This window comes from Ailuropoda melanoleuca, chromosome 6, assembly GCF_002007445.2.
Source record: "Ailuropoda melanoleuca isolate Jingjing chromosome 6, ASM200744v2, whole genome shotgun sequence".
Taxonomy (NCBI): Eukaryota; Metazoa; Chordata; class Mammalia; order Carnivora; family Ursidae; genus Ailuropoda; species Ailuropoda melanoleuca.
Window position 1 is genome coordinate 85,646,843 of NC_048223.1, and position 18,055 is coordinate 85,664,897.

Sequence of the window (18,055 nt, forward strand, 5' to 3'; positions counted from 1 at the left end):
GGGTGATGGAAGTTCCAAAAGAGAGTAGGAACCAATTCCTGGCAAAGGGAGCCCAGATTGATGGTGCCGTGGAGATGCTGCAAGTGTCAGCACTTGAGGGTGCCTCTTCCTTCCCCTCAGCCTCAGCAAGGCCCGGTGTTTTGGTGTGGTGGGTTGGGTGCGTGGTTCAGGCATGCCCCAGAGCACGGGAGGGCAGGGAACAGGGACGGACACAATGCTGGAGATCCTCACACCACTGAAAGGGGTCAGAGGAGACTATGTCAGTCCTGAAGCTCAGACTATTAACTTCTCGGGGTCAGGAGGTGGAGCTGACAAGTTTGACTGTGGTCAAGCAGCAAATGTTGTTAGTCCAAGGCGCCAGCTAAGGCTGAGGTCAGCCTCAGTTGGGCTGAGGCCGGAGTCAGGCGGCGGGGGCGGGTCTGAAGGCGGAGCCTGGCCCTGTGGGGTTTGCGCCTGCGCACGGGGGTCCCGGAGGCGGGGTTGCGCGCGCGCTGTGCGCGGGACCTGGAGGGCGGAGTCCAGGGCGGGCGCAGGCCGAGGGAGGGGGTGCGGTGTCTCTGGAGTCAGGCGCTCCCTCAGGCCGCCGACGCGATGCTGGCTGCTGCGGATCCGGCGGCGGGGCCGGCGGCGATGTGACGGGCAGTCCCTCGCCTCACCTGCGGTCCTTGGGCCTGTAGGTCACTGGGTGGTCCGCAGCCGGGCCGCGGCGGAGGAGGCAGCGTGACCTCCGCACGGTGAGAGTCGGGGTCGAGAGGGAGCCGGGGCCGGAATTGGGGAGGGGCGGGCGCCCGCGACAGTCCAGGGAGGGGGGCGCGGCGGGGCTCGGGCCCAGGGACCTGGGGAGAGGCAGTGACGCTGTCCGGCCTCCCGCCTTCCGGGCACCTTCTCGAGCTCCCCGCGAGCCGCCTGAGGAGGGGCGAGAGTGGAGCCTGGAGGCCGGACGCCCCCTGCCTCCCGCCCCCGGGCTGTGACAGGCGCGCCGGGGGCCTCAGGCGCTGGGACTGTGCCTTTCTCTCAGGAGGAGTCAGGGCGAGGCCAAGTTACCCAGTGATTTCAGAGCCAGGATGCTTGTGAGGGTTGACAGGGGAAAGTACCCGGGTGCCCCGAATGAAGGTTTTTTTTTTTTTTTAAATTACTGGGCCAAAACAAAGACACACCCTAATACACATCCTGAGATCAAACTTTGGTGGACCACACCGTTGCCATAGGTTCAGATGCCGCTTCTCTGTCCTTTTGACATCTGCTGTTTTTATACATATATTTGTTTTTTATGCTCCTACTTTTTTTTTTTTTTTAAATCAAAGTCAAAGGAAGAATGATTCCTTTGAGGTATTCCTCGGTGGCTGAGCTTGAGTTTGCATTTCAATAATTGCAAATTCATCTTTGTAGGCTACCCAGCCAGTTAGGCTTGCAGTTGCAAGACTAGGCCTTAGCAGTGTGGAAATTACTGATGCAGGGACTCTTCTTGGTCCCATTTTGCAATGTGGATATTTTGCTCCCATTGGTGAGGTAAAAATTGAGCTTTAGTCTTTTGAGAGTAGACATTTGAGAAGGCATTCCTTTTCTCCTTTTTTTCTGATCATTAAAATATGATGGAACCTATTAATTTTCCCAGTTAAAAAAAAACTCATCATCTTTTAGACTAAAGATTTTAGTGGTGGCAGCTCTTCCTTAACCAAAAGGAATTTAAGATACCCTTCTGCACAAAACATGTCTTATGTGCAATCAATATATGGTAAGTGTTGAAACATTCCTGAATGTTTCGCCTGAAGTCAGTCTGCTTAGACTACTGTTTGCCTCTTGTGATTTATTATAGCTCTTTAGTATTATTTCGTTGTTTTCTTTGGTGTTCTCAACAACATTGACTTCAAAGAATCTTTAGGTAAAAAACACACACTTTCTTGAATCCTTTAGCCATAATTCATACTCTTTCACTTCAGTGTCGTATTAATTTGCCGTAGTAAGAAACTGCTAGTACCCATTCTAAGAGCAGGAACTCTCCATTTAAAACAACAGCAACAACCAGCCATTTATTCTGTGTTTCCATATTGAGACTTGCATTTTTTTTGTTTGTGTTTTGACTCAACTCCTTTGACTGTGTGCTAGAGAAAGGGGACTTTGCTTCCATCGATGACTCAGTATAGGTTATTGAGTCCTTCAGTGACTACATAATCTGTGTTTGATAAAAGTAAAAGTCCTTCACAATTTCCGATAACTTGTGTTTCTGATTTCATTTCTACCATTTTGCCTGCCTTTCCATACAAAGACTACTTAAGAGTTCTCTGAAAATGACATCTTCCTTTGTGGTTTTACACTGTTCCCTCTGTTGAGAATTCTTCTCTGCCTGGTAAACAATTTGCTCTTCAAGACCTACTGAAAATATCACCTCTGAAAATGGTCCAGATATCTTATCCCCCTTGTCTTGACTGATCCAATAGCACATCATATATTCTGCGTTTAGCATTTGTCAGTTAGTAATGATTAGTTTATATGTCTGTCTCCATAAGACTTTTGGTTCTTCAGGGAAGGGCCTTTGCAACTCTAGCATATACTGTTAACGTGGCACAGGTACTCAGCTATTTATTGACTACATTTTTGAGGAATGTTCTTAATCCTGAATATAGGTTTAACATAGTCAAACTTTGTTAGCTATCTCTTTCAGTATCAGAAAACATGGAAAAGATGGATATGCAAGGTACTTTTAAATATCCAAGAACACAGATTTGTTACTGGTTGGGAATGAAACCCCAGTTATGACAGCAAAAAACCAATACATTTTATGATGCAAAACTAAAAAAGGCATGGCCAGTAAGGATTCCTGCTTCGTTGATTTTAGGACTTTATTTTGAGGCAGAGTAATTTGCCCAAGGTCATGCAGGTAGAAAGGGACAGACATGGGATACGATTTTACTATCTTTATTTTACCTTTGCCCCCAGTTTCCTAATTCTAGGTCTTAATAATTGTTCTACAATCTGAGTGGAAGGTTTTGAGAGTCATAGACATGTATTAGTAAAGGGGTCTATAAATAGAGTGTTGAATTTGAAGGAATTAATAAATTATTTGGTTCAACTGTAAAAATTTTACCCATTAAGCAACTAAAACTCGAAAGAAAAGTGCCTTATTTGAGTTTGCTTAGAGTCAGTCGTACCCCACATCTTCTGACCTCATGCTTGTGTATTTTTCATTATTTCATGGTGCTTTTGGGGAAAATGAGGAAGCTGCCAATTTTCAGAGGGAGAACAAATCAGCTTGTATTTTCTCCCTCCGTGAATGCTTAGCTGCCACTCATAGGAACTTAGAGCCCTTGAGTGGTGAGAAACATGATTATTCATTTGGGGATAGGGGAGAAACCTGACCTTCACTACTCCATTGGCTGGATAGTTTTTAACCTCAATGCTTGGGGCCCTCTCTCCAGATGCCCCATAACAAGTAGCTTCTGCTTCCCATATGGAGATGCCACATACGGTTACGTTTTGATGGTAAAATGAGATTTTAATGTAATATGGTTACAGATGGCTAGTAGCATGGCTAAAATTACATGTATGGCTAGTCTGTATGTGAGAAGAGCCTATCTGATTACTCCTCTGTGATAGGTTTTTTTTGGGGAAAAAAATGGACAGTTGTGGTTTTATGTCTCTGAAAAGCCAGTTTTGAAATGTGTACTTAATGTAGGGGGCCTGATCAACTCCAACAGTCTTTTATTTTTACAAACAACTTAATGATGAAAGAAATAAGAAAAAAAAAGTTTAGTTTTTCTTCTCATTTAATTCTTACCATATGTATGTGATTTTATACTATAATCAAAGCATAAAAATGATATTTAATATTTTTTCATATTTAGTGTTTTCTTTTTGCTATAATTTTTTGTACATTTAAATTATACAATGTTACAGTAAATGGAGTTACTTACTTTTTATAGTTGGGCATCCAAGTTGTTTCTTGTTTTGCTATTAATGCAGTTATCATATAGCTGTGCTGTTTTGCTTCTTTACATTAGGCTAAAAAGACCCAGGAAGGGGAATTACAAGGTTGAAGGGTATGAAGGTTTTTGTCACTTATGAAAAATATTGCCGGATTTATTTCTCAAAGTTTTTTTTTATTGATTTATACTGCCTCCTGCAGTTCAGTTGACTAGTTTCATCATACTTTTATAGGTTTTTGTTTTTGAAAGTTTGTTTTTTAGGGGTGCCTGGGTGTCTCAGACTGTTAGGCGTCTGCCTTCATCTCAGGTCATGATCACAGGGTCCTGGGATCCAGCCCCATGTTGGGCTCCTTGCTCAGTGGTGAGCCTGCTTCTCCCTCTCCCCCCTGTTCATGCTCTCTCTCACTATCTCTGTCTCTCTCCCAAATATAAATAAAATCTTTTTTTTTAAGATTTTATTTATTTATTTATTTGACAGGGAGAGTGAGAGAGCACAAGCAGGGGGAACAGTAGAGGGAGAGGGAGTTGCCCTCAAATATAAATAAAATCTTAAAAAAAAAGTTTGTTTTTTAAAAATAGGTGTAAAGGTATCTACTGTCTAACATCACTATCCACAATAGAAAAGCAAATGCAGTATTTTTCTAGTTTTGCCTTCTCCTTTGTATGAATTGTCTCTTGCCCATAAATTTATTGGGAGTCTTTTTACCAATTTTCATTGGCGCTTAACATCATAAATTTATGAATCTCTTAAAATATGTGTCTAATCTGTTTTGTTGTTATTATTGTGGATTTGGCAGTTTTTAAAATTATTAAAATCACTGACTTACAAAAAATTTTTGTGATTTCATCTTTGATCATGAGGTCTAAGAATGAATGTCACTCCACCATCTATCTGTTATACACCTTTAGTTGGTTAAGCTTCTAGAGTTTGTTTTGTTATATGTATATAGCTTTAGAAAATTATATATACAGTTGAGATTGAATTTAGTTTAGGTGGATTTTATACTATAATAGAGAATCTATAAATATCTGAGTTTCCTTTGGTAAGCAGCTGCTTTTTTCCTTCCTGAACTTGAATAGGAAACAAAACAAAACTAATCTAGTTATTTTTTTTTAAATAAATGGGTACTTGTTTTTAAATATAGTAAATTTTGACAGATAAAAATTTCAGGAACGCATATTTTGGTTAATTGAAGTTTTTGTTGGTTCATGGTTAACCAGAAGGTCATTTCTGATTTAACTCTTACTGTTAATCATTCTAAAATATATGAGAGTACCACTTTGTTTGTCTGCTTCCTTTGGGGAGTGAGGCATTCTAGATAGATGAGATATCCCAGGATAGTAGTTAACGTTGATTGAATGCTAGATACTGTGCTGGTACTTGGCATGGAGTTGTTTACTTAATTCTCATAACAACCATGGGTAGGTTGTTTTCTTATCCTCACTTTGCATATGAGGAAACTTGGAAAGGTAAAGGGACCTGCCAAAGGTAACACAGCTGGTAAGCCATGGAACTGGAGCTCAGTCTGCCTACTTTTAAAAGGCTCTGTTTGAGAACTGTATTATCTTATTTTCTGTGCTAAGGATTTGAACTTTATCTTGTAGGCATTGGAAAGATATTAGATGTTTCAAAGCAAGGGGGTTATAGGGTATGGCTTTTAGGGAGTTGGCTGATGTGGTGGTGTGGAAATATATTGAATTGTGTTTCTGATAGGAAGTGGCTGAATAGGTCATATGAGAAATGAAGCCTGAAGTGCAAAGTGGATTTGGAGATCAGGGGATATTATGGAAAGATACAGGACTTAGTAACTGATTTATAAGAGAGTGGGAAACGGGAGTGTTGATTTGGAAGATATGGAGTAGGGTAATGACAGATGAATATGTGCTTCCAGTACCTCGTTATATTTCTTTCATAGGATTGACTGTGTGATGTTTTGCACCTAATCTAGTGACACGTCTACCTGCCCCACTGGATTATGTGCTTTTCAAGGACAGGGACTGAGTAGAAGGAATGATCTAATACGCGGGATGAGCTAATACAGGAAGAAGGCAGAAGACTGAATTGGGGGTGGGAAACACCAAATCACCTAAATCAAAGAGTGCCTGGAGGAAGAGAAGCTATAGAAAGTGGCAGCTGTTGGGGAGGAGCAAGGAGAGCTGTCAGTCAGTGCCAGACTGGGGAGGAGTGTTAAGGAGAGGGAAGTATTAGCACAAAAGTAAATACAGAATGCCACTTTAGGCTACAGACAGTTCTAGTTGTTGTGTCCTAGTGTGATATGCTGCTGACCAGCAGTTTTATATGGCTTAGTTGTCTTTACTTTACTTTTTCCTCCGGTACCTTTCTCAGAGTATCCTATGATTTCCTGCTTCTTTTAGCTTCTAACACGTGCTGGTGGTGCTGATGCTGGAATGTGACTCAGCCCATGAGAGCAACCAGTCAGAACCCTCCTTCCTTTTTAAGTGTGTTGGCAAATCAGAGTTTGTTAGGGGTAATCTGTGAGTTTTCAGCTCTTCTCTGATGAGTTGATTGCAGAATGTTCTCCCAGTTACTTCTCTGACTTTCAAGACTTCTGATTGGTTGTTTTGAGATTTAGAACCCTTGAGAAGCCAGAGGATTCTTAAAGACTGGATCTATGAAAGCTGAGGTTTTTCACCTGTTTACTTTTCCATGTGGATCAGTTTGAATATAGTTGGATCATCTTTGAGGATTGTTTATCTTAAAAATGCCCCAGGACCATCATTCCAAATAATTAAGAATCAATGTTCTCTTTATGCAGTTCTATAGTTATCTAAGGTGTGGGGGCTTGTTTTAAATTTCCTTGGTCGGTTTCTAACTTACTTCATGTGACTGGTTTTCAAAGAGCCACTTAGAGAAGGAATTTGTGCTTGATTTCTTCTGCTCTTATTTGTTTCAGAGCATCCTTACTCTTCACTCTCTGCGTTCTTCCCAGTTTTCATCTGGCTGTTTTCTGTACTTGGTAAGTACAATAGGAAGGCGAAAGGAGAAAACAAAATGGGGTAGTTTTCCTTGTTTTCTGTAGTTGTTACTACTCTCTTCACCCCAATCACTTCTCCCAACTGTCCAATTTGTCATGGCCCCCTACCCCATATCTTCAATTCTATGTGTGGGAATGGGAGATGCAAGACAGCTTTTTAGCTGAGGAACGCTGGATGTCTCAGGGTTTTGGTCCTTCTGTAATGTGATATCTTATAGCTTAGTAGATGCTTTCCATTCCCTGGCAATCTACCTCTTTTTAAAATACAAAAAATAAATTCAGGCCCTGTTTCTTTAATTCCCATTCCTTCTCTTTCTCCCTCTCCTCCCTCCCTCTTCTTCCCTCCCTCCTTCTTTCCCTCCCTCCCTCTCTCCTGCTTCTCTTCCTTTCTCTCTCTGTCCTCCCCCCAGCTTCCTCAAACACATCCCTGCCCCCCGTACCAAAATACCATGATCTTGATGACAGAGCCCCTCGAGAATACACTAGGGATGGCTAACTTAGGCAGACACCAGAAGATACTTTGAATTTTGTTGTCATCATATTAATGATATTTGGTTGCAGCCTGAGTGCTTTGGGGAAATTTGAGAGCTTTCTCTGACCATTATGTCTTGGCAGCCAGTGTTGGGGTTGGCAGTTACAGTTTTCTTTGACAATCATAGCTTAGAAAAGGAAGAACTATTTGTAACAGCTATTTAAGTGTAAAATTGGTCTGGTGATATTTTGGTCTGAGTTGGTAGGTCAGGTTATAGGAAACATATCCAGGGAGTGGGGAGGCAGAGATGGCCTTTTTTTTTTTTTTTCTTTTTCTTCCTTTTATTTTTAAAATTTTTTTCAGGCTTATTTTCTTCATTTCATGGTTGCTTTTGGCAATCAGGATTTTCCCAGGACTTGAGAAGTTCTACAGTATAAATTCCCTCAACCCAGGCTTTGAGACCAGATCCTGAGTCTAGATTTTCCTGATTCATGCCATCCATCCATTCAAGAAATACCCATTGAGCACTTGCTAATAATAGTGCAGTAAAGAAAACACATTTTTTTGCCCTTGTGGAACTTTAATTCTAATGACAAGATACAGAAAATAAACAAGTATATATGCAATATGTCACTTATTATAGCGCTATGGAGAAAAAGCAGAATAAGGCAGAGAGCATGCAAGGAGGATGGTGCTGTTTTATATAAGATGATTAGAGAATGCTGCAATGATGAATTGTATTTGAGCAGTTATATGGAAGAAGTGAGATTGTGATCTGATCTGTGCAGATATTAGAGGAGAGAATGAAGAAGATGAAATGAGGGCAAATATCTTGTAGCTGAAGCATGCTTGTCTTATTTGAGGAGTGGCAAGTAGATCACTGGAAGCATTGAGGGGCATGATTAGTGGAAGATGAGGTGGGGGGCCATAGGTGGTACTGGGAGAGGGGTGCATGATAGATCATATATGGCCTTGTAGGCCAGTAGGACTTTGGCTTTTATTCTGAAGGTGGGAAGCATTGGAAGGGTTTTTTGTTTGTTTGTTTGTTTTTTAAAGATTTTATTTATTTATTTGACAACGAGAGAGGGAACACAAGCAGGGGGAGTGGGAGAGGGAGAAGCAGGCTTCCTGCTGAGCAGGTAGCCTCATGTGGGGTTGGATCCCAGGTCCCTGGGATCATGACCTGAGCCAAAGGCAGGCGCTAACGACTGAGCCACCCAGGTGCCCCACACTGAAAGGTTTTGACTTGTTTTAAATAGACCTCTCAACAGTTACATAGAGAATATCTGAGGCTAGGTATAATGAGATCATTCAGGAGGCTCCAGCAGCAATTCAAGGTGGGAGATAATGATTGTCCAGACAATGAGGTATACGTGAGTCTGCAGTTCAGGCCAGAGGTGTGGGCTGGAGATACATATTTCCAGTCATTGGCATAGTGTGTTAAGTACCCTGGGAACTGAATTAGGATAATCTAGGAAGGAAGTGTGGCTGGAGAAGAAGCCCAAAGATTTTGCCTTAGGATCCTGTAATGTTGACAGGGAGAGGGAGAGGAAGAGCTAGAGCTAAGAGAATAAGAGTAAGAAGCACTCCATGAAGGAGGAGGAGAATTAATAGTGAATGGTATCCCTGAAGCCAAGTAAATGTTTTAAGGAGGAGGGGGTGAGTGAACAGCTGTGTCAGATGTTATTAGATCCAGGACTAGGATGTGACCATTAGATTTAACAGTATGAAAATCATTGGTGACTGTAACAAGTTCCTGGCAGATTAGTGGTGATGAAGACTTTATCAGAGGGGGGTTTAAAAGAGAACTGTAGGAGAGGTATTGGAAACAACTAATTCTTTCAAGGAGTTTGCTATAAACTGAAGATGAGAAAAACAGGGTGATAGCTAGAGGGGATGTGGAGACAAGGAATTGTTATTTTTTTAAAGATGGGTGCTTTTAGCTGATGTAATGATCCAATAGAGAAAAAAATAAAGGAGCTATTTCTTTGAAAAATAAATGAAATTAATTTTTTTTTTTTTTAAGATTTTATTTATTTATTTGACAGAGATAGAGACAGCCAGCGAGAGAGGGAACACACAGGGGGAGTGGGAGAGGAAGAAGCAGGCTCATAGCGGAAGAGCCTGATGTGGGGCTCGATCCCAGAATGCCGGGATCACGCCCTGAGCCGAAGGCAGACGCTTAACCGCTGTGCCACCCAGGTGCCCCTGAAAAATAAATGAAATTAATTTAATCCTAATTTGTGAACCCAGGGTCTGTCATTATCATATATACGTCATTATGTATTGACCTATTCCTTTCAAATTGAGACAGTGGCTAGTGGGGAGAGGTGTTAAGGAGAACGTCCTACCCCCAATTTGATGAATTTTTATCAGTTCAAAACTAGTTTTTATACGTAAGTAATAAAGATTGTGTTTTTTGGTTTTTTGTTTTGTTTTGTTTTTTGCTAACCTATTTTTGTCTGGTAACTTCTCCCTGTTTATCGTTCTCAGCAGTTTTGCACAGTGCTTGCCCTGTGGTTCTAAATTCTGTTTTGGTAATCTCTGTCCGATATGGTAGTTTTACTGTGAAATACTTTTTAAAAAAGAAAAAATTATTTAATTAAAAAGAAAACTTCTTAAAATGTAAGTCAGGTATTTTAAGAGAAAGATTTGATGGCCATTCTTTTTCCTTTTTTTCTAATGTACCTGACCACACTTATTCTGTAATTGCTTCTGATTATTGAGTTGATATTTGAGATGAGTTCAGAAACTTATGTTGGAAGCCCATATTACAGTTACATTACTTTATATGCCTCCTTCTGTGGTTCATTTATGTTTGAGTAAGTAGTTGTCAGTATTTAGTGCTGAAGCATTACTGCAGTTGCTTTTTAATCTTCTTCATTGGTCTCCCTCCAGATTTTCTTCCCTTAGCCACTTGGTCATACTACTGACTTTTGAATTTCTGAAACAGATCTGATAAGGTCTTATTGTTGCTTAAAAATCTTTTGTGGCTTTCTATTGTCTGCGGAAGTCAGACACCTTTNCCCCTTTTTTTTTTTTTTTTTTTGCTTCTAGCGTACCTCCTGCCTGTACCTGCACTCCGCTTTAGGGGTTTGGAGTGCTCCTTACTGGGTTCTAATGCATATCTGATGTTTCTTATTACAGGATAATGGTCATATTGGCTGTTGGTGTACAGAAAGTCATCCATTTGATGTGGCCCTTATCTTCTGTCATGGTTCTATGAAGACGAGAAACTCTTTGACATCTCTATGCTTTCGGATGTAATACTCCTTTTTTCCAGAATACCATCCAACTTCTTAGCTACTTTGCTAAATCAGTTCGTCTTTTTAAAAACCCAAATAAAAGTCTCCTCTTCTAGGAGAGCTTCTGGGCATATTTTTACCATGCCTCCTCTACCGCTCCTCCATTGTATTCTCTGTTACCTGTATTCCTATAACATTTTGCAGTTATTTTGTTGTAGTATTTGCTGTATTTTAATCTGTTTGCTGTCATGGCTGGTCTCACTTGCCTCAACACCAAACTTAGAGTCAGTCAATAAATTTTTGTTGAATGAATGATTGAGTAAAGCAGACGATTATTCAACACTGACCCAGTTTTGATTGACCCATTTGGTTGGGCTTTTTACATCAATTTAATTTGTAAAGATTATACAAATGAGCAATTCTTTTATTTATTTATTTATTTTTTAAGATTTAAGTTATTTATTTGAGAGAGAGAGAGAGAGCATGAGCACAAGCTCCGGGAGAGGCAGAGGGAGAGAGAGAAGCAGGCTCCCCGCTGAGCAGGGAGACTGATGCTGGGCTTGATCCGGGGACCCTGGGATCATGACCTGAGCTAAAGGCAGACACTTAACCAACTGAGCCACCCATGCGCCCCCAGATAGCATTCTTAAAGACAGAGTCACATACAAAGTGTCTTAGGAAGTTAATATTTTATTAAATATTTGTTCTGAGCAAATAATGAGATTTGTTGATTTCACTATGTATCTCAAATCTTTTTTTTGTCTGAATATCTGAATATTTTTCCTCTGTGGTTTCAATTTTTTCTCTTTGATGTTTCTATTTGGCTATCCTTACTCACCCTTTCTACCCTAAGCATATCTTAAACTCATTTTAAACTTGATCTTGACTTCTACATTAGTATTTTCTGTAGCATTGTCTTGTAAGTTACTTAAGTTTCTGTGTAGTATTTTTAAGTCTCACTTCTATATCTTACCGTTACTGAGTTCTATTCTAATTCAGCAAACATTTTTCGGCCATTTCCCTTGTTCCTGATATGTTAGTACTCGTGATGAGAGGCTGAATAAGAGAAGGTCTCAGTCTACAAATTATTGTTGTACATGAGGAGTATAGTCACATAGGAATAGTGGAATATCTAGGGCCCATCGGGAGTAGAGAACATCTCTCTTTTATATACTCCTTAATTCTTACTTTGGCTGCTACCAACCTCTTTCAGGCCCTAGATAATTTTAAGACTGCTAAATAGTTTGTCTTGCCTTACCTCTCTTGTCATTCCAGTTCATCATGAATGCTGTCATCAGATTGATTCGTTGTCTTTAAAAGAAAAAAAAAGCTACTAGTCTTTCTTCTTTCTGCTTGTGGAATAAAATCCAAAATAGAATACAATCTGGAATGCAAAGGCTTTGGCCCAGACTTTCTTTCTTCTCTTCTGCTGCATGAACTCTCCATTCCAGCAAAACCCTTCCACATTCTGTTCCAAACACACTTCATACTTTTCCTTTTTTGCCTTGTTTGAGCCATTCTGCCATCCCAGCAGTGTTGTTACTCTTGGTTCTTCTACTTACTGAAATTGTATCTGTACTTGGATGTAGTTCCTAGTTGTTAAATCTAGTGTGAACTTTTTAGATGATCATGCCAATGTTCGTAACACCGTCTCTGCCTTCATGACATCACTCCTGTTTCTCTTTCTTACCTATTCTTTCTCAGCTATCTTTTTTGAACCCATCCCTAAATGTTCGTGTTTCCCAGGGTTTTCGGTCTGGCCTTTTTTCTTCATTCTGTCATGCTTTCTTGGAACACAGGTTGTTTTTCATTATCTCCTTTGTATTCATTTCTTCAGCCCTGTTTTCCTCTTGAGCACTCCAGTCCTTAGGTGAGCTACTTAGAATGCCCACCTGATTGTCTAGCAGAAAACCTGAAACTTAAAAACATCAAAAATTAAGTATGTGTTTTTCTCCAGACTCGTGTATTCACCTCATTTTCCTATCTTGGTTAATGATGCTGCCAGTCACTCAGTTACTCAAATTATAAACCTGGGAATCATCCTGACTTCTAGTCTCCTATCCCTCATTTTCCATTAGCTGGGAAGTCCTGCTGTTGGAGTTGTTCTCTCTCCATTCCCTTTACCGTTTCCTTGGGCCAGGCTCTATTATCCTGAGTAGACCATTGTAAAAAGTCCCTTTAAAGTAAGTCTTCTGCCTGATCCTGGATGTTGTATAAGAAATGCATGTTGATTGTATTCTGGAGGAATGCCAAAGGCAAAATAATTTTGTGTCTGCTACCCTAGAATAGCACCTCAACCATGGATTAATTTTTGTGTCTTCAGGAGCCCTGGGTGGCTCAGCCGTTAAGCTTCTGCCTTTGGCTCAGGTCATGATCCCAGAGTCCTGGGATTGAGCCCTGCATCAGGTTCCCTGCTCGACAGGAAGCCTGCTTCTCCCTCTCACACTCTGCTTGCTTGTATTTCCTCTCTCGCTGTCTTTCTCTGTCAAATAAATAAATAAAATCGTTAAAAAAAAATCCATTTATCTTTGTGTATCCATTAAAGGTCAATTTCTTAGTATCTCTATAAAATGGTATTGTTAAATAATTTATGCTTTGTATAAGTTTGCTTAAGGATTAAGAATTCTTTTCCTAAGAATTAAAGGGAAAAAGCAAGGAAAGATATAGGGAGACAGAGGTCTGGCTGGGACAAGTACCAGAAGTGATCTTATAGGACATTTTCTTAATGAACTAGAAAAGATATTGTAAGTTTGAAAGTAATGTTTGGTGCTTTGTGTCCAAATGCCAGTTAAAGAGCAGTTAACCATGGAAGGATCTTGAGACTATGAATAGACAAAACTGAGAATTTTAGTGTGGGGAATTATAAGCTAACACATTTGAGTAGTACTTTGAAGAGATGTTGTTTAACCATCAGTTAATACCCAGGAGAGACTCCTGATACCATTCTTGCATGTTCCTGGAAGATACTGGCCTAATGTGCTGATGCTACAGATGTGGTACCGTACTTACTACCTCTGGATCATCTAATATATTTCATAAGCACAAGTCCTTTAGTATTAAGTCATTATTTTCTGAATTCAGATATAGTCAAAGAAGAACTCTTTAATTTTTTAAATTTTTTCTTGGTTTGCTAATAGATTTTAGANTTACCGTTACTGAGTTCTATTCTAATTCAGCAAACATTTTTCGGCCATTTCCCTTGTTCCTGATATGTTAGTACTCGTGATGAGAGGCTGAATAAGAGAAGGTCTCAGTCTACAAATTATTGTTGTACATGAGGAGTATAGTCACATAGGAATAGTGGAATATCTAGGGCCCATCGGGAGTAGAGAACATCTCTCTTTTATATACTCCTTAATTCTTACTTTGGCTGCTACCAACCTCTTTCAGGCCCTAGATAATTTTAAGACTGCTAAATAGTTTGTCTTGCCTTACCTCTCTTGTCATTCCAGTTCATCATGAATGCTGTCATCAGATTGATTCGTTGTCTTTAAAAGAAAAAAAAAGCTACTAGTCTTTCTTCTTTCTGCTTGTGGAATAAAATCCAAAATAGAATACAATCTGGAATGCAAAGGCTTTGGCCCAGACTTTCTTTCTTCTCTTCTGCTGCATGAACTCTCCATTCCAGCAAAACCCTTCTACATTCTGTTCCAAACACACTTCATACTTTTCCTTTTTTGCCTTGTTTGAGCCATTCTGCCATCCCAGCAGTGTTGTTACTCTTGGTTCTTCTACTTACTGAAATTGTATCTGTACTTGGATGTAGTTCCTAGTTGTTAAATCTAGTGTGAACTTTTTAGATGATCATGCCAATGTTCGTAACACCGTCTCTGCCTTCATGACATCACTCCTGTTTCTCTTTCTTACCTATTCTTTTCTCAGCTATCTTTTTTGAACCCATCCCTAAATGTTCGTGTTTCCCAGGGTTTTCGGTCTGGCCTTTTTTCTTCATTCTGTCATGCTTTCTTGGAACACAGGTTGTTTTTCATTATCTCCTTTGTATTCATTTCTTCAGCCCTGTTTTCCTCTTGAGCACTCCAGTCCTTAGGTGAGCTACTTAGAATGCCCACCTGATTGTCTAGCAGAAAACCTGAAACTTAAAAACATCAAAAATTAAGTATGTGTTTTTCTCCAGACTCGTGTATTCACCTCATTTTCCTATCTTGGTTAATGATGCTGCCAGTCACTCAGTTACTCAAATTATAAACCTGGGAATCATCCTGACTTCTAGTCTCCTATCCCTCATTTTCCATTAGCTGGGAAGTCCTGCTGTTGGAGTTGTTCTCTCTCCATTCCCTTTACCGTTTCCTTGGGCCAGGCTCTATTATCCTGAGTAGACCATTGTAAAAAGTCCCTTTAAAGTAAGTCTTCTGCCTGATCCTGGATGTTGTATAAGAAATGCATGTTGATTGTATTCTGGAGGAATGCCAAAGGCAAAATAATTTTGTGTCTGCTACCCTAGAATAGCACCTCAACCATGGATTAATTTTTGTGTCTTCAGGAGCCCTGGGTGGCTCAGCCGTTAAGCTTCTGCCTTTGGCTCAGGTCATGATCCCAGAGTCCTGGGATTGAGCCCTGCATCAGGTTCCCTGCTCGACAGGAAGCCTGCTTCTCCCTCTCACACTCTGCTTGCTTGTATTTCCTCTCTCGCTGTCTTTCTCTGTCAAATAAATAAATAAAATCGTTAAAAAAAAATCCATTTATCTTTGTGTATCCATTAAAGGTCAATTTCTTAGTATCTCTATAAAATGGTATTGTTAAATAATTTATGCTTTGTATAAGTTTGCTTAAGGATTAAGAATTCTTTTCCTAAGAATTAAAGGGAAAAAGCAAGGAAAGATATAGGGAGACAGAGGTCTGGCTGGGACAAGTACCAGAAGTGATCTTATAGGACATTTTCTTAATGAACTAGAAAAGATATTGTAAGTTTGAAAGTAATGTTTGGTGCTTTGTGTCCAAATGCCAGTTAAAGAGCAGTTAACCATGGAAGGATCTTGAGACTATGAATAGACAAAACTGAGAATTTTAGTGTGGGGAATTATAAGCTAACACATTTGAGTAGTACTTTGAAGAGATGTTGTTTAACCATCAGTTAATACCCAGGAGAGACTCCTGATACCATTCTTGCATGTTCCTGGAAGATACTGGCCTAATGTGCTGATGCTACAGATGTGGTACCGTACTTACTACCTCTGGATCATCTAATATATTTCATAAGCACAAGTCCTTTAGTATTAAGTCATTATTTTCTGAATTCAGATATAGTCAAAGAAGAACTCTTTAATTTTTTAAATTTTTTCTTGGTTTGCTAATAGATTTTAGATAGAATTTGTCTTGCTTGTAACATTAGAAGTCAAATTTGCAGAAGAAAGTACTTTAAAACTTGAGTCCTTTATATTCTTTTTTCCTTTTTTAATTTAAATTTTAGATAAAATACTTGAGTCCCTTATATTCTGAATGAGTTAACATATATTTTAAAATAATTGAATTTTATATATTGCAAATATTTTGCCAAGTTATTAATTGTCTTTTTATTAGCTTTTGCTGTTGCTGTATTGTTGATCTTTATTAATTTTCCAGTGAATTTCGGGTTTATGAAGCTAGCACTAGATTCTTACTTGGAAGTTACCTTGGAAAATCTATTTGAGCATTCTGTATTGTAGCATTTTGAAGTTGAGAATGGGGTGTGTGTGTCATTTTGGGTTATACTGTTCTGCCTAGGAGTTCTTCTGTGGAGGAAAGAGAGGAAAAAGGCTTCAAAGAGAGTTCTCAACGTAGTCTAGAGTGGCATTTTGAGCTAAGGGAGTAGTGTGTACTGTGGTAAGGAGTCCTGAAAGATCATAGTATGGGAATGGATCCTTGGGTAGTTTGGCATGAGTGGAAAGCAGGGTTTATTGGGTAGTGGTAGGAGAGAACAGCTGCAAAGGAATACCAAAGCCATATTTGGAAGGCCTTTGTAATCTTAGCTGTACTTGCTTACTATCTCTGTGTCTGTGGATAGACTATGTGATTTCTCCATGTTTCAATTTCCTTAAATCTGCAAAATCAGAATGATAAAGATACCTATGTTGCAGGATTGTTATGAGATTTAAATGAGGTAATGCAGGTACCTGGTACACAAGTACTCAATAGGTACCAGTTGCCGTCGTTAGTACTGTTTTAAGGCCTTTTTTTTTTTTAATTTTTTATTTTTTGGAGAGCCATTGAAGGGTTTTAAATTGAAGAGTGACATAATCGGGTTTATAATTTGTTTGGGCAAAGTATAAAGGGTGGATTAAGGAGAAGAAGCTGAAGGAAGGGAATTGAGGAAATTTATGCTAGAATACTGGGTAGAGATGATAAAAGTCTAGATTAAGTTGTGTTGAAGAAGACAGGGTGGATTTGAGAATTATTAAAAATTGACATGTGTGGGGCATCCGGGTGGCTTAGTTAAGTGTCTAACTCTTGATTTTGGCTCAGGTCATGGTCTCAGGGTTGTGAGGTTGAGCCCTGCTTTGGGCTCTGCACTTGGTGTGGAGCTTTCTTGGGATTCCTCTCTCCCTCTGCCCCCCCCCCCAATAAATTTGACATGTGCATTATATTCTATGAGTTGGGAAAATAAAGGGAACTAGAAAAGTAGACAGAAAGGATGTAGATGGAGTACCCAGCTGGGTAGGAGACATTGTATTCTTTCTTTCATTAATTGGAGAAAGCAGAAGAGGATGGTTAGAGGCACATGCTCACCATTGTCAGGGATCTAATGGCTGAGCTGGCTGCCTACTGTTCTCCAGATGGGGCTGGAGTATTTGGGCAACTCAAGATGAGTCCAGAGCAGTAACTTTGGGCAGCACACAGGGAAAATGTGCCAAGTATCAGGAAGCTCTCAGGAGTGCAGGAGGGACGTGATATAAAGCACAAATAGACCTAAAAACAGTACTAGGCTTGAAACAGAGGAAGAGCTAATGTATAAGGGACTGGAAGGAGATTTGAATTATGTTTGGATTTGAATCTCTGGGTTCTGCCCTTTCTATGTGCTGAAAGAATGTCAGAACCTGCTAGGGACTCAACTAAGTTTTATTAGTTTTGCAAGTTCAGAAGTATCTTTTAAGCATTTGGTGTTTTAGCATTTGATAGTTGGGACATTTGAAATGTTAACATATAGTCATTTTGCTTAGGGATGCATATCTGCTTTATAATTTTGTTTTTGGAGTACTTAATGTATATTCTCATGTAATCATACATTCTTCGGCAAGATTAATTATAGCATTTAAAAAATGCTGCCTTTCACAGTAAAATGATTAGTTTTTAACTTGTTTACTAAGTTGAATATTCTTACCTTACATAATTTTACTTAAAGACTCTTTGATAATAAAGAACAAAGTTCTGCCTAGAATATTATGACATGTATTTTCTTGTCACTGAACTGTTCCTTGCATTGAT

At 39.6% G+C, this 18,055-nt stretch overlaps 1 protein-coding gene across 7 annotated transcripts in view; it reads left to right on the forward strand.

Moving 5' to 3' along the window:
- The first annotated feature begins 494 nt into the window (after positions 1 to 494).
- The window catches only part of CCSER2 (coiled-coil serine rich protein 2), a 170,539-nt gene continuing 152,978 nt past the window's right edge, over positions 495 to 18,055 (forward strand). For 2 of the 7 annotated variants that reach the window (XR_004626187.1, XM_034662799.1), the window contains exons 1-2: positions 495 to 734; positions 6,839 to 6,901. The gene's annotated coding sequence lies outside the window, so the exon portion shown is untranslated. The remainder of the gene's footprint in view (positions 735 to 6,838; positions 6,902 to 18,055) is intronic. The other 5 variants (XM_019795459.2, XM_019795458.2, XM_011219940.3 and 2 more) reach the window with 5 other exon arrangements.